We start from the raw sequence: 11,939 nt of genomic DNA on the forward strand, positions 1-11,939 counted from the left end.
GCTGTAGCTGACACCGGGCTTGGCGCCGGCTCGCGGCCCTGGTCCGGAGCGAGCGCGGCCGGGCGTCGGGAAGCTGGGGCCGCCCTATCCGCAGCGGTGCAGGGGCTGCCCGCCGCCCGAGAGTGCGGCGGGGAAAGAGGCACGTTCCTTCCCCGGGGCGCCTTTGTTCATTCGGGCCTGCGGGCGGGCGTTTGGCGACCGCGACCCCGGGCCGAGCCTCCATCCAGATGCAGCAGGTAGGCTGGGGGGCCCGGAGCCCCGGGGCGGTGGGGAGGGTGAAGTTCCCCGGAGCCGGTCCCCATTCCTAGGAGCTCCAACTAGGCGGCCGCCGCGCCGCTATGCCGAAACCGGCCGGAGCTCAGGAGCCGGGAGCGGAACGCCGCGCCCTGCGGGCCTCGGTTTCCGGCTGAGCGGCCCCCAACCTTGCGCCCACACCTAGGGTGCAGGGGTGAATTCGGATAGAGATCCTGCGTCGTGTTAGAAGTTGGGAAACCGCCAGACAGGGGAAGCTTTCGGTGAGTTACTGGCTGGGGCAATACAGACAAGGAAGTAGCAGGCGGGATAACTGGGAAACGAGACCTCTTTCTAAGCGGGGAGGTCCTGGCCACGCTTTCCTTTGACTTTGCCAAATTTTATTTTGCTTCCTGAAGTGACAGAGTCATTTGTTTACTCAGATGCCCCTTACGTAGGTCCAGCGTAGGAACTTTTCATCCGATTCTGACTACACACCCTATATTTTTCTTTCCCAGGGTCGATTTTCATAGGTTATGGGTCATGTTAAAGGGACACCAACGTTGTACCACTCGGTGGCTGGTGGTGGCTTGGAGGTCGAATTTAGGGTAATTCTCTAATGAAAGCACATACATTAGAACTGGATTTGTTCCTCTGTGCCTTTATTTTGGGAAACTTTGCCTGGTCCCTATGGGGGCAGGGAGAAGGATGTGAGAAGCTGAAACTGACCCAGAAAAGGAAGATTGAAGGTAGTTGCATTAAGTGGTGCTGCTGAAAAGATCCTGTCCTGAACTTTCTGAAAGGGGGACTGGTTATAAGCACAGGAGGTTTTAACTTTCTCATAAGAAACTTACAGTAGATTTTACATTTTGTCACTGCGCAGGGGTGGGGCTGCTTTTGGGAGTCAACTTTTTCTTTTAAAAACAATAAATTCAATATCTGAAATGTTTCCATTAAATACATAAATGATTCTCCCTTCTTCCGCTTTCTCTCTCTCTCCCATCTCCTCTCCCACAGGGACTCTCCATGAGTGTTTACTGAGCCCCTTTGAGGATGAGGGTGACTCAGTTTGACTAACCTCAGTCGCCAGGGGCTCACTGTGACACCTGAAGATGGGAATGAGTGTTATGACAGGGAGAGTTCAAGCTGCAGCTCAAAGAGGCTGTTTCTGAGGAATGAGAAATGAGGGATGATTAGGAGGCATGACCATACACATACACAAACACAAATCATCAGAAGGTGGAGAAGAATTTTCAAAATAAAGTGCAGGCTTTAGCAAGGGAAAATGTCAACTTATATATTTAATTAAAATAGAGATAGAATTTCCCTTTTATAAAAGACTGATTCAAATCAGACTGTAAGAAAAGGAAATAACTTTCTAATTCTAAAATATAGAACAGCTTGAATAATAACTCATGGGTTTTGAAATGGGTCATCCTTTTAAATGGGTCACTTTGGCTAGAATCATTGCTCTCAGTGACTTTCAAATTGTTAGGGTAGAGTTCTTTCTGAGAACCAATTGCACTATAATCTACATATCAGAACATAGGATGCAGTAAAAAGAAACTAGGAGCAATTCAGAAGGAAATGTTCTCTTAAAGTAACAAAATGTATCCTTGTATATTTGGAACATTGTATATACTCAACTGAATACATTTTAGCTTTGCATTTTACGGGCCATTCATGGGGTCGCAAAGAGTCCAGTCGCAAAGAGTCCAACTGGACTGAGCGACTGATCTGATCTGATCTGATCTGATCCTTTTTGGGGGGAATACTTCCATAGCCATTATTTTATTCCATTGTTGAATAATCTTGTGAAGAGAAATATACATTGAATCTATGTTCCAGAAATTGGGGAACAGCAAATTATTATAAGAGCTCTGCCATTAGATATAGAATTTCTGCCAGCAAAGATTTAGCCCGAACAGTGTAAATCTAGATTTTTTTTTTACAGTTTGCATATATAAAAGAGATAGAAGAATTCATATTTAAAGATAAGCAACTCAATCAGGTGAGATGTAAACTCTGAAAAAGCAAAAGTGATTTCTTTACATTTAAATGCTAGAAATTCAGAGACTGGCTTTGACCAGTAACTTATTTTTAAGATTTATCTTCCATAGTGAAGCTTATAACACTAGAAGCCAGTTTTTTTTTTTTTTTTAAACAGAAAGGAGTGTTCCTCTAAGTCTGCAGGCAATAAGCTCCCTAAATTCTAAGTTCAGGGTACTATTACACAGGTTAAAATTCCCTGAAATTTCATATTTTATCTCTTATTCCTTTTCTACAACTCTTTCAACAACTTTTTGATTGTGGTCTAAGAAAAGTAAGTTAAAAAGTTGACTCAGGTTCCCTTCTCTATATTTTACACGACCTTACAATCTTTTGGCTGTGGTATTTGAAGTGTATTCTTAAGTGCTTGTGGGAACCATATTGTTCTTTCCTGTCAAGGATAATGGAAGACCATGTTCAATTAGGAATGATACCTTTGTTTTCAGTCACAATAGTGTTTGAGGTGTCTTAATGGCCATTAGCAATCAGATCAGAACTTTGAAAAACTCATATCTAATAAAAATTTTTGAGAAGAATATTAAGAGTACAGCTCATCACTTTGAAAGGAAAATAACCCCTAAAGAATATCAGCCATCTATTAACTAAACCATCATGGTAAAGATGTATGAACAATTTTTAGAGAAAGGAAATTAACATATATCAAACACTTGATCTGGACCACATTTTGTCAGTAGATATCTAAAATGATCCTCAGAAAACACTGTTGGTACAAGGTTTAAAGACAAGTCAAGCTCATGTGACTAGTAAATGGGAGCACTAGGATATAAATTATTTTTGTTCACCTTCACACTTGATTTTCCTATTCTCTTGCCCGCCTGCCCCCCCCCCACAACCGCCCCCCACCGCCAGATTCCAGGTTGCACTGGAACAATTTTTTACTCTGTTAGTGGATCTACACTGGAAACATCTCTGAAGCCCTCTCAGCATCCTGCCTGTCGCCTACCACAGAGTATGTGATAAATTAATACTTGTTGAATGACTTAAATGTAGGTATTACCTACTTTCAGGGCTGTACAGCATATTATCTAGGACAGGGCAGGTGTTTAAATGGCAATTTACTTATTATAATAAATGTTGATCAACTGAGATGGAAATGTAATATATATGTGTGTGTGTATCTTAGGTTTTACACCATTATTTTTTTTTTTATTATTGCATTCAGAACAGGACACATTTTGCCACTGGATAATAGGCCAAAGTGTATAGCTTATATAGCAGGTTTATATCAGGTTATATTGTCACCATATTTTGAAATCACTATTTTTCATATTATAATTTAACGTCAGCTGTGTATGACTCCTCTGCTTTCATCTCATCCAATACTTATTCATTGAATACTTGCTTAAAACATCCTCTCTGAGTACATTTTACTCTCTTCTCCTTCCCTACTTACTTTTTCTTTACTTCCTTCTACCACTTTGAGGGCTTTCCAGGTGGCCCTAGTGGTAAAGAACCCACCTGCCAATGCAGGAGATGTAAGAGATGTGGGTTTGATCCCTGGGTTGGTAAGATCCCCTGGAAGAGGGCACGGCAACCCACTCCAGTATTCTTGCCTGGAGAATCCTATGGGCAGAGGAGCCTAGCAGGCTGTGGTCCACAGGGTCGTACAAAGTCAGACAGCACTGAAGCGACTTATTAGCACACATGTACCACTTTGAATCTCCTCCCTTAAATACTCCAATCTTCCACGTGCAAGAAAGACTTTTTGTACCCAAAGTGACTCAAACTGTCACTTTTGCCCATTGTCTGGTGCTACTGGGATCAAGGAAAGGAAGGAGGGAAACGGGATAGAAGGTTGGGAATAGGGTGTGCTACAAAGGAAATGAAAACAAGTTCTGGTGAAATGCAGGTGGTAGCAAAACATAAATGACTCCAAACTTCAGACAGGGAAGCAAATCTTTTCCCTTCTAGGGTTGGTTCTCTTAGTTCTGCCCCACCAGCTTCTCTGTCTTTCCATCACACTAGGAAGAGCAGGTCAGGAATTCAGGACAGGGCTGTAAAGGACCATCTGCTTTTGAGCTGCCACAGGGTCTGGAATTCATGGAGGTTACAGGGTTAACACCATGTTCTGGTGCCTCCGTTTCTTCTTCTGAAAAAAGGGGAGATAACTTCTCCCTCATAGGTTGTTGTGAGAGAGAGTTACTGTCTATGTAAAGCTTTCTGAACAGATCCTGGTGCGCACTAAACATACCATGTTAGCAACTGTTGCTACACTAGGCATAAGGAGAAGTTTGTTCCTTAAGTAGGCAAGAACAAAACTGACAAAAATCATATTTATAAGAACTGGCAACCCTGTCAACCCAACAAATATGCCTCAAGAATGAACACAGAAGGCCAGGCTTAGAAAAGCAAGTGCGTGACCTCTCCAAGACTCTCTTTATATTTCAGCTCTTTTGTTTGTGTCAAATTCTGTATAATCAAGCTGGTTACTGGGAAATGTTAGCAACCTTTAATATAATTCCTCTGAAATATGATAATACTCTACAATCTCTCTGTCAGTTTCCTTAGTGCTTATCTTTACTTGGAGCCTGTCTTTACTTGTTTGTTCATTTTGTATTTTCCTGTGTTTAGTATTCCCACAACCAGCAAACAGAAATCGACAACCATGTTTAGCTTATAAAGAAATATATAGCATAGTTTATGTAAGTGGAGAGCAATTTACTAGATTCACACTATACATTTCATAACCAACTTTTCCCATTGTCTCAGATCCATGCTTGCAGAGCTGGAATTTAAAGCCTTCGGACTAACAGTGGATCAAGAATTAATTCTAAAGTGTATTCTTTGTGGAGGAATAACAATTCCACATGACTTTTAATCTTTGCCCAGAGCTTGAGCTTAAGTTTCATAGCTAGTCACAGTCACATAAACACTTAAAGATAGCTGTTGCATGGAATGTGTCCTTTTTTTATAGCTTTATATTGAATACACTTAAATTTTATTAAAGAATAAAATATAATTGAGAGAATATCTCATTTTTCCCACTTAAAATGTGAGTTGTACATTCACATTTCAGGTTGCCACCTTATTGAGCAAATAGAAAGAGAATTAGTGCTAAACAGTAACCAGTTGTGTTTCTTAGGACCAAATACTATTTTACTAAGAAAAAAATCTATGAAGATCAAATCATGGCCTTTCTGGTAAATTCAGGGCTTTTTATACCTGATTTCTTTAACATGACAGTTTGGTTCCTGAGGATTTATCCTACCTATGTTTAATAGGGAATAAATGATCAGAGCAAGCCAGGAAAAAAAAAATACTTGGAATGTAAAACAAAATGTAACATAAAGATGAGAAAGAAAATGTTATCTTTCTTTTCTTTGAGTTATGTCTGGAAAGGAACCAAAAGTTGTGTCTCACATGGGACTTTAAGTCATGAAAACTTAAGCTTAAAAGTATCAAGTAGTGAGGCTTAAAAAAAAAAAAAAACCTGAGACTTGCTGGAGGAGCAACATTAGTTTATAGTCATATTTTTATCACTTTTAAACTTTGTGCCCCAAATGAGTGCTTCCCTTGCCTCTCCCTAGTCTGGCCCCTGACAGTGGTCAGTGTGCTTTATAGAGGGAACGGAGCGTGCTGCCCAGCCCGGGGAATTCCTGAAGAGGAAGCACACATGGGATGAGATGGTGACAAGTGTGTGACATCTTTTACTTTCTCTATGAAGTAGGAAAGGAAGTTGTCAGCTAAGAGTGAGCATGACACTTCCTATCGTCCTAGGAAGAGAGGGGAAGATTCAACATGGCTGGTGAAGAGCCTGGGAGAGGGAGAAGCTCCGTAACAAATGGAGGACAGTCAGACAGCACTGAGCACTCTGCCCACAGCTGGATATCGCCCTGTGTGGTGGTGCTATCTGCCTGCTGTGTTATGTTTCTCCAGGAGCCTGGCAGGTATTATAGGGAATATGGGAATGACCCAAGGTCTGGGGTTGCTGGGGTGGAAGGACAGGAACCAGGGATAAGAGGGCAAAGGTGCCAGGTGACCCTGCATCTGAGACAGGGAAGTGGGTAGAAGAAAAGTTAGGAGATAGCTGGATGGACCAGGGGTGTTAGGGGGCAGGAAGCGGGTGGGCAGAGGATTCCAGATGAATGCTTAGAGGTTGTGGTTGAAGAGGGAGTAGACTGGACTTTGAAATTTCAGAATAATGCAGTTCTAAGTAAAGCCACATAAATGACTGCTGGTAAGCCACACAACTTTCCTGCTGGTAAGTTGTCTTCAGTGTGTGGGAAGCGAGTGTGAACAAACATCTACACCATAAAACAAGGGCTCCTTGGACTTCTGAGTGTCACATGTCTTCCAGGTAGGATGTAGAAATATGGTTTCTCTAAGATTGGATGTTGTTAATGTATTACAATGGTGGTCTAAAATAGTGGTTAAGAAACAAATAGGTGTTTCTTAATTAGAAACAAAAAACAAATAGATGTTTTTTAATTCAAACCCACTGGCTTTCTCTAGTTACCATTACTCTGGTCTGAATTTAGTGCTGCTGCTTTTCCCGGAAGATGCCTTCCCCAGCCCCACCTACGCCCAGCCTTGAGAGCCCCCGGGCTCCCAGCACAGTGCTCACTGTTTGCTCCAGGTCTGTCTTCCCACTTGAGCTCCATGACAGGCCTTGTCTGCCCTGCCTTCTGACTGTTTCCCTTGACCTTTATTACCCCATCTAAACTTTCTGATGAACCAGCCCTTTAAAATAGTTTCTCTTTTCTTTGACTCCTCCATTGTCTCCTTCCCCTGAGTTGACTATTCCTCTGGGCCTTTGCTCAGCTCTTCTTCCTTGAGAGTTCACCCATGTTCATGGCCGCCATTGTCTTTATAACTCAGGGCGCCCGCTGGATTTCAGTGCTGTCTGCTTCCAGGCTAAGATTACCTGCTGGACTTACCTACTTGCTGTCTCTCTTAACATCTCCATCAACACAGCTTAAAAGCAAATGTGTTGCCACCTCATTCCTGACTCAGGAAACCAGTTTTCCCTCCTTTGTCAGTAATGCTTGAACCTAGATTTTTCTCCTCTCCTTTACTCCCTGTCCCAGGTCACTCATCACATGCCACTGAGGCTTTTTTAGAAAAAAATATTTATTTTAATTGGAGGCTAATTACTTTACCATATTGTAGTGGGTTTTGCCATACATTGACATGAATCAGCCATGGGTGTACATGTGTTCCCCATCCTGAACCCCCCTCGCACCTCCCTCCCCATCCCATCCCTCTGGATCATCCCAGTCACCAGCCCTGAGCACCCTGTCTCATACATCGAACCTGGACTGGTAATCTGTTTCACATATGATAATATACATGTTTCAGTGCTATTCTCTCAGATCATCCCACTCTCTCCTTCTCCCACAGAGTCAAGAAGGTCATCTTTATCCCTTCCTTCCCTCCCTACCTCCACCATCTTGGACTAGACCCTTTTTACCTCATCTTGCTTTAGTATGTGTGTGCTCTGCTTCTCAGTCATGTCTGACTCTCTCTGACCCCGTGGACTGTAGCCCACCAGGCTCCTCTGTCCGTGGGATTCTCCAGGCAAGAATACTGGACTGGGTAGCCATTCTCTTCTCCAGGGGATCTTCCCAACCCAGGGACCAAACCCCAGTCTCCTGCTTTTCAGGTGGATTCTTTACAGGCTGAGCCACCAGAGAAGCCTGCCTGCTTCAGTACAAGGTCCTGATATTACCCAGAGTCTGACCTCTAGGAATCCTGCATCCTTCGTACCACTGCCAGATTTCTGCATAAAGCTTAATAAATATTGACAAGGGAGTTATCACTAAAAACAAAAAGGACTTGCTGCCCTGGGCACTCACTGTCTTCTCTGCCTTATTTTCAAGGTTCTCCATAAGTACACCCCAACCTCCCTGCTTTCAAATATTAATACAGGCCTGTTTCTCAAATATTTGCCATATTGTATTTCTTTCCTTTGTTGCCTGAAACTGCTTCCTTGTCCTTCTGCAACCACCTAAATCCTGATCATCCTAGGCCCTTGTGATCTAGCTGTCACTGATTTCTCCTCCCAGGGACACTCCTATTGTGCCTAGAGCAGGTATGACCCAGATTGGTGCTGACATACAGAGTGAACCTTACTGTGACATGCCTGTTGTTGTCCAGGGGAACTGTGTTTCCACATGCATGCTGTGAGTCTTGTCTCAACTAGATTGTTGGTGCTTTCAGAGCAGAGACCAGAAAATACTACCTCATGACTGCCGCCATGCCCGGTGTATTTCTATAGCAAACACACACACACACTTGTAGGATTAACTGAAACATTGGACACTGAAATTAACTGAAACAACATTGAGGTTGTTTAACTTGAAATTAAAATGCCAACCTCATCATCTTAACTAAAACTTCAAAATTTGTAGCAGGTTCTGCATAATACTTTAGGATTACAAAAGTAAACTCAACAAAGAAATGAGTTGACAGCAGGAATGAAGCAGAGAAAAGTCAGGGTTCATTTTGGGAAACCTGTAGCCTCTAGATGCATTAATTGTTTTGTTTTCTGTTTTTAATCAGAGAAGTTTGAAGAGCTCTCTTGTGAAGAAATATTCTTGAGTGGTTGAGGGGCACAGCTCCCAGTGTGTATTTGGGGTGAGGTCTGCCACATTCTTTTGATATTCCTACTCAACTTCTTATCCACTCAAACTTCTTATTCTTCTGACTACTTCTTTAGGAAAGAGAAAACTGAGGATATCTATACCTTCCTCTCAATCCAGACAGAAGCAAACCCAAGTTATATTCCAGATATTTGCATATTTTCCCCTAAGGAGCTCTTTGTCCTGTTCTCTCGTAGAGCCTTCCCTGTTTCCTATTTTCAGCAGGCTCTGAAGTCATCTGTAATTTTTGTATTCGCTCAGTAACAATACTTTGATCTTTGCCCCCAGTTTACAGATTGAGTCACTACAGTAGAGTGCAGTGAGGGGTGCCTAAGGTTATACAATAAACCTGGCCCCAAACCGGGCAGCCCTGGTTTCGACAGTTGATTGGTCACCCAGCTGCACTGTGGGCACAAAGGAAGCTGCACCCACAGCATTCTGTTGTAGATGGTTGCTGAGCTCACATTCAGTATTGGGATCGCTTTGTTTCCTGTTAGGTCCAGCGTTTTCTTTCTCTAGGTCAGGCAGGCCTGTGGGCTTCACTGTAGCCCCCAGCCTAGCACTGTGAATACAGAAGCTAGAAGATGTGCCTTAGAGAAGCTTTATGACAGTGTGAACCAGGAGGGTGAGCCTTGATTGACTGTGAATGGTCTCCATCAGCAACACCAGGGTTGGGACAATGTTGTTTAGTTTTAACAGATGAATTTAGATCATGGAGGTACTTTTGCTTTTGGTTGGAAAAAGCCATCCTAATAACTAAGTTCACTTTGGAGGAGTGGGGGTGTTCTTTTGTTATTAGAGAAGCCGGGTTCTATGAATTCCCAGATCTTCCCCTCATCACATCAACACTCACATCATCACATCAGGGAGATTTGGTTGTGACTGATGTAAACAGTGGCTCCAACAGTTCAAGCAGCTGTGGGTGGAGAAACTGTGTCTTAGAACTTCACACACTGTTCTGAGCCTAAAGAAGTAGTGTGGGTTGTTGGCTTCATGACTAGTTCTTTGTAATTTTTCAGAAAGCAGTTGTGACTCTTAGAGGCCAAGTGGGAACAGTTGAAGGAGTATAGGAAAATGAGGGAAATATACACGTGGTAGGGTGGAAGGGGACAAAACAAGTGTTATGGGCTGGCTGTTTGGTGACAGATAGTGATAGAGTGTTGCTGCTATAGTTGTTGCTCATCCAGATTAGCACCCATTCATGGGAGAGAGAGTAGGGCCTCTATGAGTCCAGGGTGCAAGTGGGTGCTGGCAGAGTTGGGCAGGTGGGCTGATTGTCTAGCAAGAAGCTCCGTCTTGTAGACAACCATGAATAGGTGCAAAGCAAAGCTGCCCTTGGAACATAGTGAGTGCAGCTGCTCAGAAATGGGAAGCTAGTTTTGCCTGTGGTTCCAAAGGTTACTCTTCTTTTTGTTTCCTTCCCGGGATCTCTTGGAATAGAAACAGCAAATTAGTTTCAATTGAGATTTTTCTTAGAATTCTTAAACACTTAAGCTGTCTTAAAATCTGCCATTAGAGATTCTCTGTTACTTTGCATGAAGCTTCCAGTTCCTTCTTTGTGTATTGTGGAAGAGGCAGAAGGCTGGGCCTTCAGAGCTGGGCCTTACCTAAGTGAGCACAGTTAAGACTGAGAGGAAGTGCCCCTCCCCCACTCCACCTCCCCAATGAAAGCAGTTTTGCAAAGTGTAAGCAGATGCCACCATCAGAAACGGATGTTTCTTGCTGTCTCTCACCCTTGTTATTGTTCAGTCACTCAATCTTGTCTGAGTTTGCAACCCCATGGACTGCAGCCCGCTAGGCTTCCCTTTTCCTTCACTATCTCCCAGAGTTTGCTCAAACTCATGTCCATTGAATTGGTGATGCCATTCAACCATCTTGTCCTCTGTCGTCCCCTTCTGCTCCTACCTTCAATCTTTCCTAGCATCAGTCTTTTCCAATGAGTCGGCTTTTCACATCAGGGGGATTTTTGGAGTTTCAGCTTCAGTCCTTCAGTATCGGTATTGGAGCTTCAGCTTCAGCATCAGTCCTTCCAATGAATATTCAGGGTTGATTTCCTTTAGGATTGACTGTTTTGATCTCCTTTCAGTCCAAGGGACGCTCAAGAGTCTTCTTTCATCCTACCCTAGAGTATTCATTCAGTCTGCCATGACCACCCAAACCAAGGGGCAAATTACCAATATTGATCTAGCCCTTACAGCAGTATTCCTCACTTTTTTGCATTTTACTTTACAACAGAAATGCATTTTACTTTACAACCCTGAAGGTATTTACACACAAAACTTAAAATTTCACAAAATGATACCTAACTACTTTCAATGCACTCTGCCATTCTCTTTTATGCTTTTCCTTTTTCTTTCTTTCTTTCTTAATTTTAAAGCTTTTGAGGTCTCTAAACCCCACTCCCCAAACAATTTTAGTACACCTACCAAGTACTGTAGGTCATTTAAAAAAACAGAAATAAAACATACATCAGCCTTTGTAATTAAGCATTTTTCATAACATATAAACAGTGTTCAGATATAAACTGTTAACTAAATATTTTTTCTAAATATGATTTATGTAATCAAGACTTTCTTAAACAAAGACACATCTTAGGAATATGATCTGTACAAACTTACAGTAGTGTAAGACTGTTCTATACATCAGTGTCTCTTTTGCTATCTCGTATACAGGGTTATCGTTACCATCTTTCTAAATTCCATATACATGCGTTAGTATACTGTATTTATGTTTAGAGACTTCTAATAGATGTATAGTTAATTTGGTAATTCTCTCGCATGAGGTATAAGCTTCCATATGCTGGTTATTTAATAGATTTGCTACATAAGTAAAACATGGTTCACCTAGATAGTTTGATATGTATGGGCATTACTCCTAGTAGTATTTGTTTGTTGTCTTTTGTTGCTTTGCTCCTTCCGTGCAGGCTGAGACCTAATCTCCTGCAAGTACAGTAAAATAATTTACCTATTTTTGCAGACCCTATTCATAGGATAAAAAAAATTAAGATTGCCTTTTACTTTTGAAACATTTATATTTGATGAAGTTGCTGTCTTGAGT

The 11,939-nt window shown here is 42.3% G+C and overlaps 2 protein-coding genes across 12 annotated transcripts in view; one reads left to right on the forward strand and one right to left on the reverse strand.

Moving 5' to 3' along the window:
* The window catches only part of MCF2L2 (MCF.2 cell line derived transforming sequence-like 2), a 260,492-nt gene that overhangs the window by 86,808 nt on the left and 161,745 nt on the right, over window positions 1–11,939 (reverse strand). The gene's annotated exons all lie outside the window — the stretch shown is intronic.
* The window catches only part of B3GNT5 (UDP-GlcNAc:betaGal beta-1,3-N-acetylglucosaminyltransferase 5), a 15,979-nt gene that overhangs the window by 1,217 nt on the left and 2,823 nt on the right, over window positions 1–11,939 (forward strand). The window contains exon 1 of one of the 4 annotated variants that reach the window (XM_010855651.1): window positions 7–236. The exons of 1 other annotated variant lie outside the window; for it this stretch is intronic. The gene's annotated coding sequence lies outside the window, so the exon portion shown is untranslated. Of the gene's footprint in view, window positions 1–6; window positions 237–256; window positions 516–3,831; window positions 6,189–11,939 lie in introns of those variants that run through there. 2 more of the 4 variants (XM_010855650.1, XM_010855652.1) reach the window with 2 other exon arrangements.

Source organism: Bison bison, unplaced genomic scaffold, assembly GCF_000754665.1.
Source record: "Bison bison bison isolate TAMUID 2011002044 unplaced genomic scaffold, Bison_UMD1.0 scf7180017864367, whole genome shotgun sequence".
Classification (NCBI taxonomy): domain Eukaryota; kingdom Metazoa; phylum Chordata; class Mammalia; order Artiodactyla; family Bovidae; genus Bison; species Bison bison.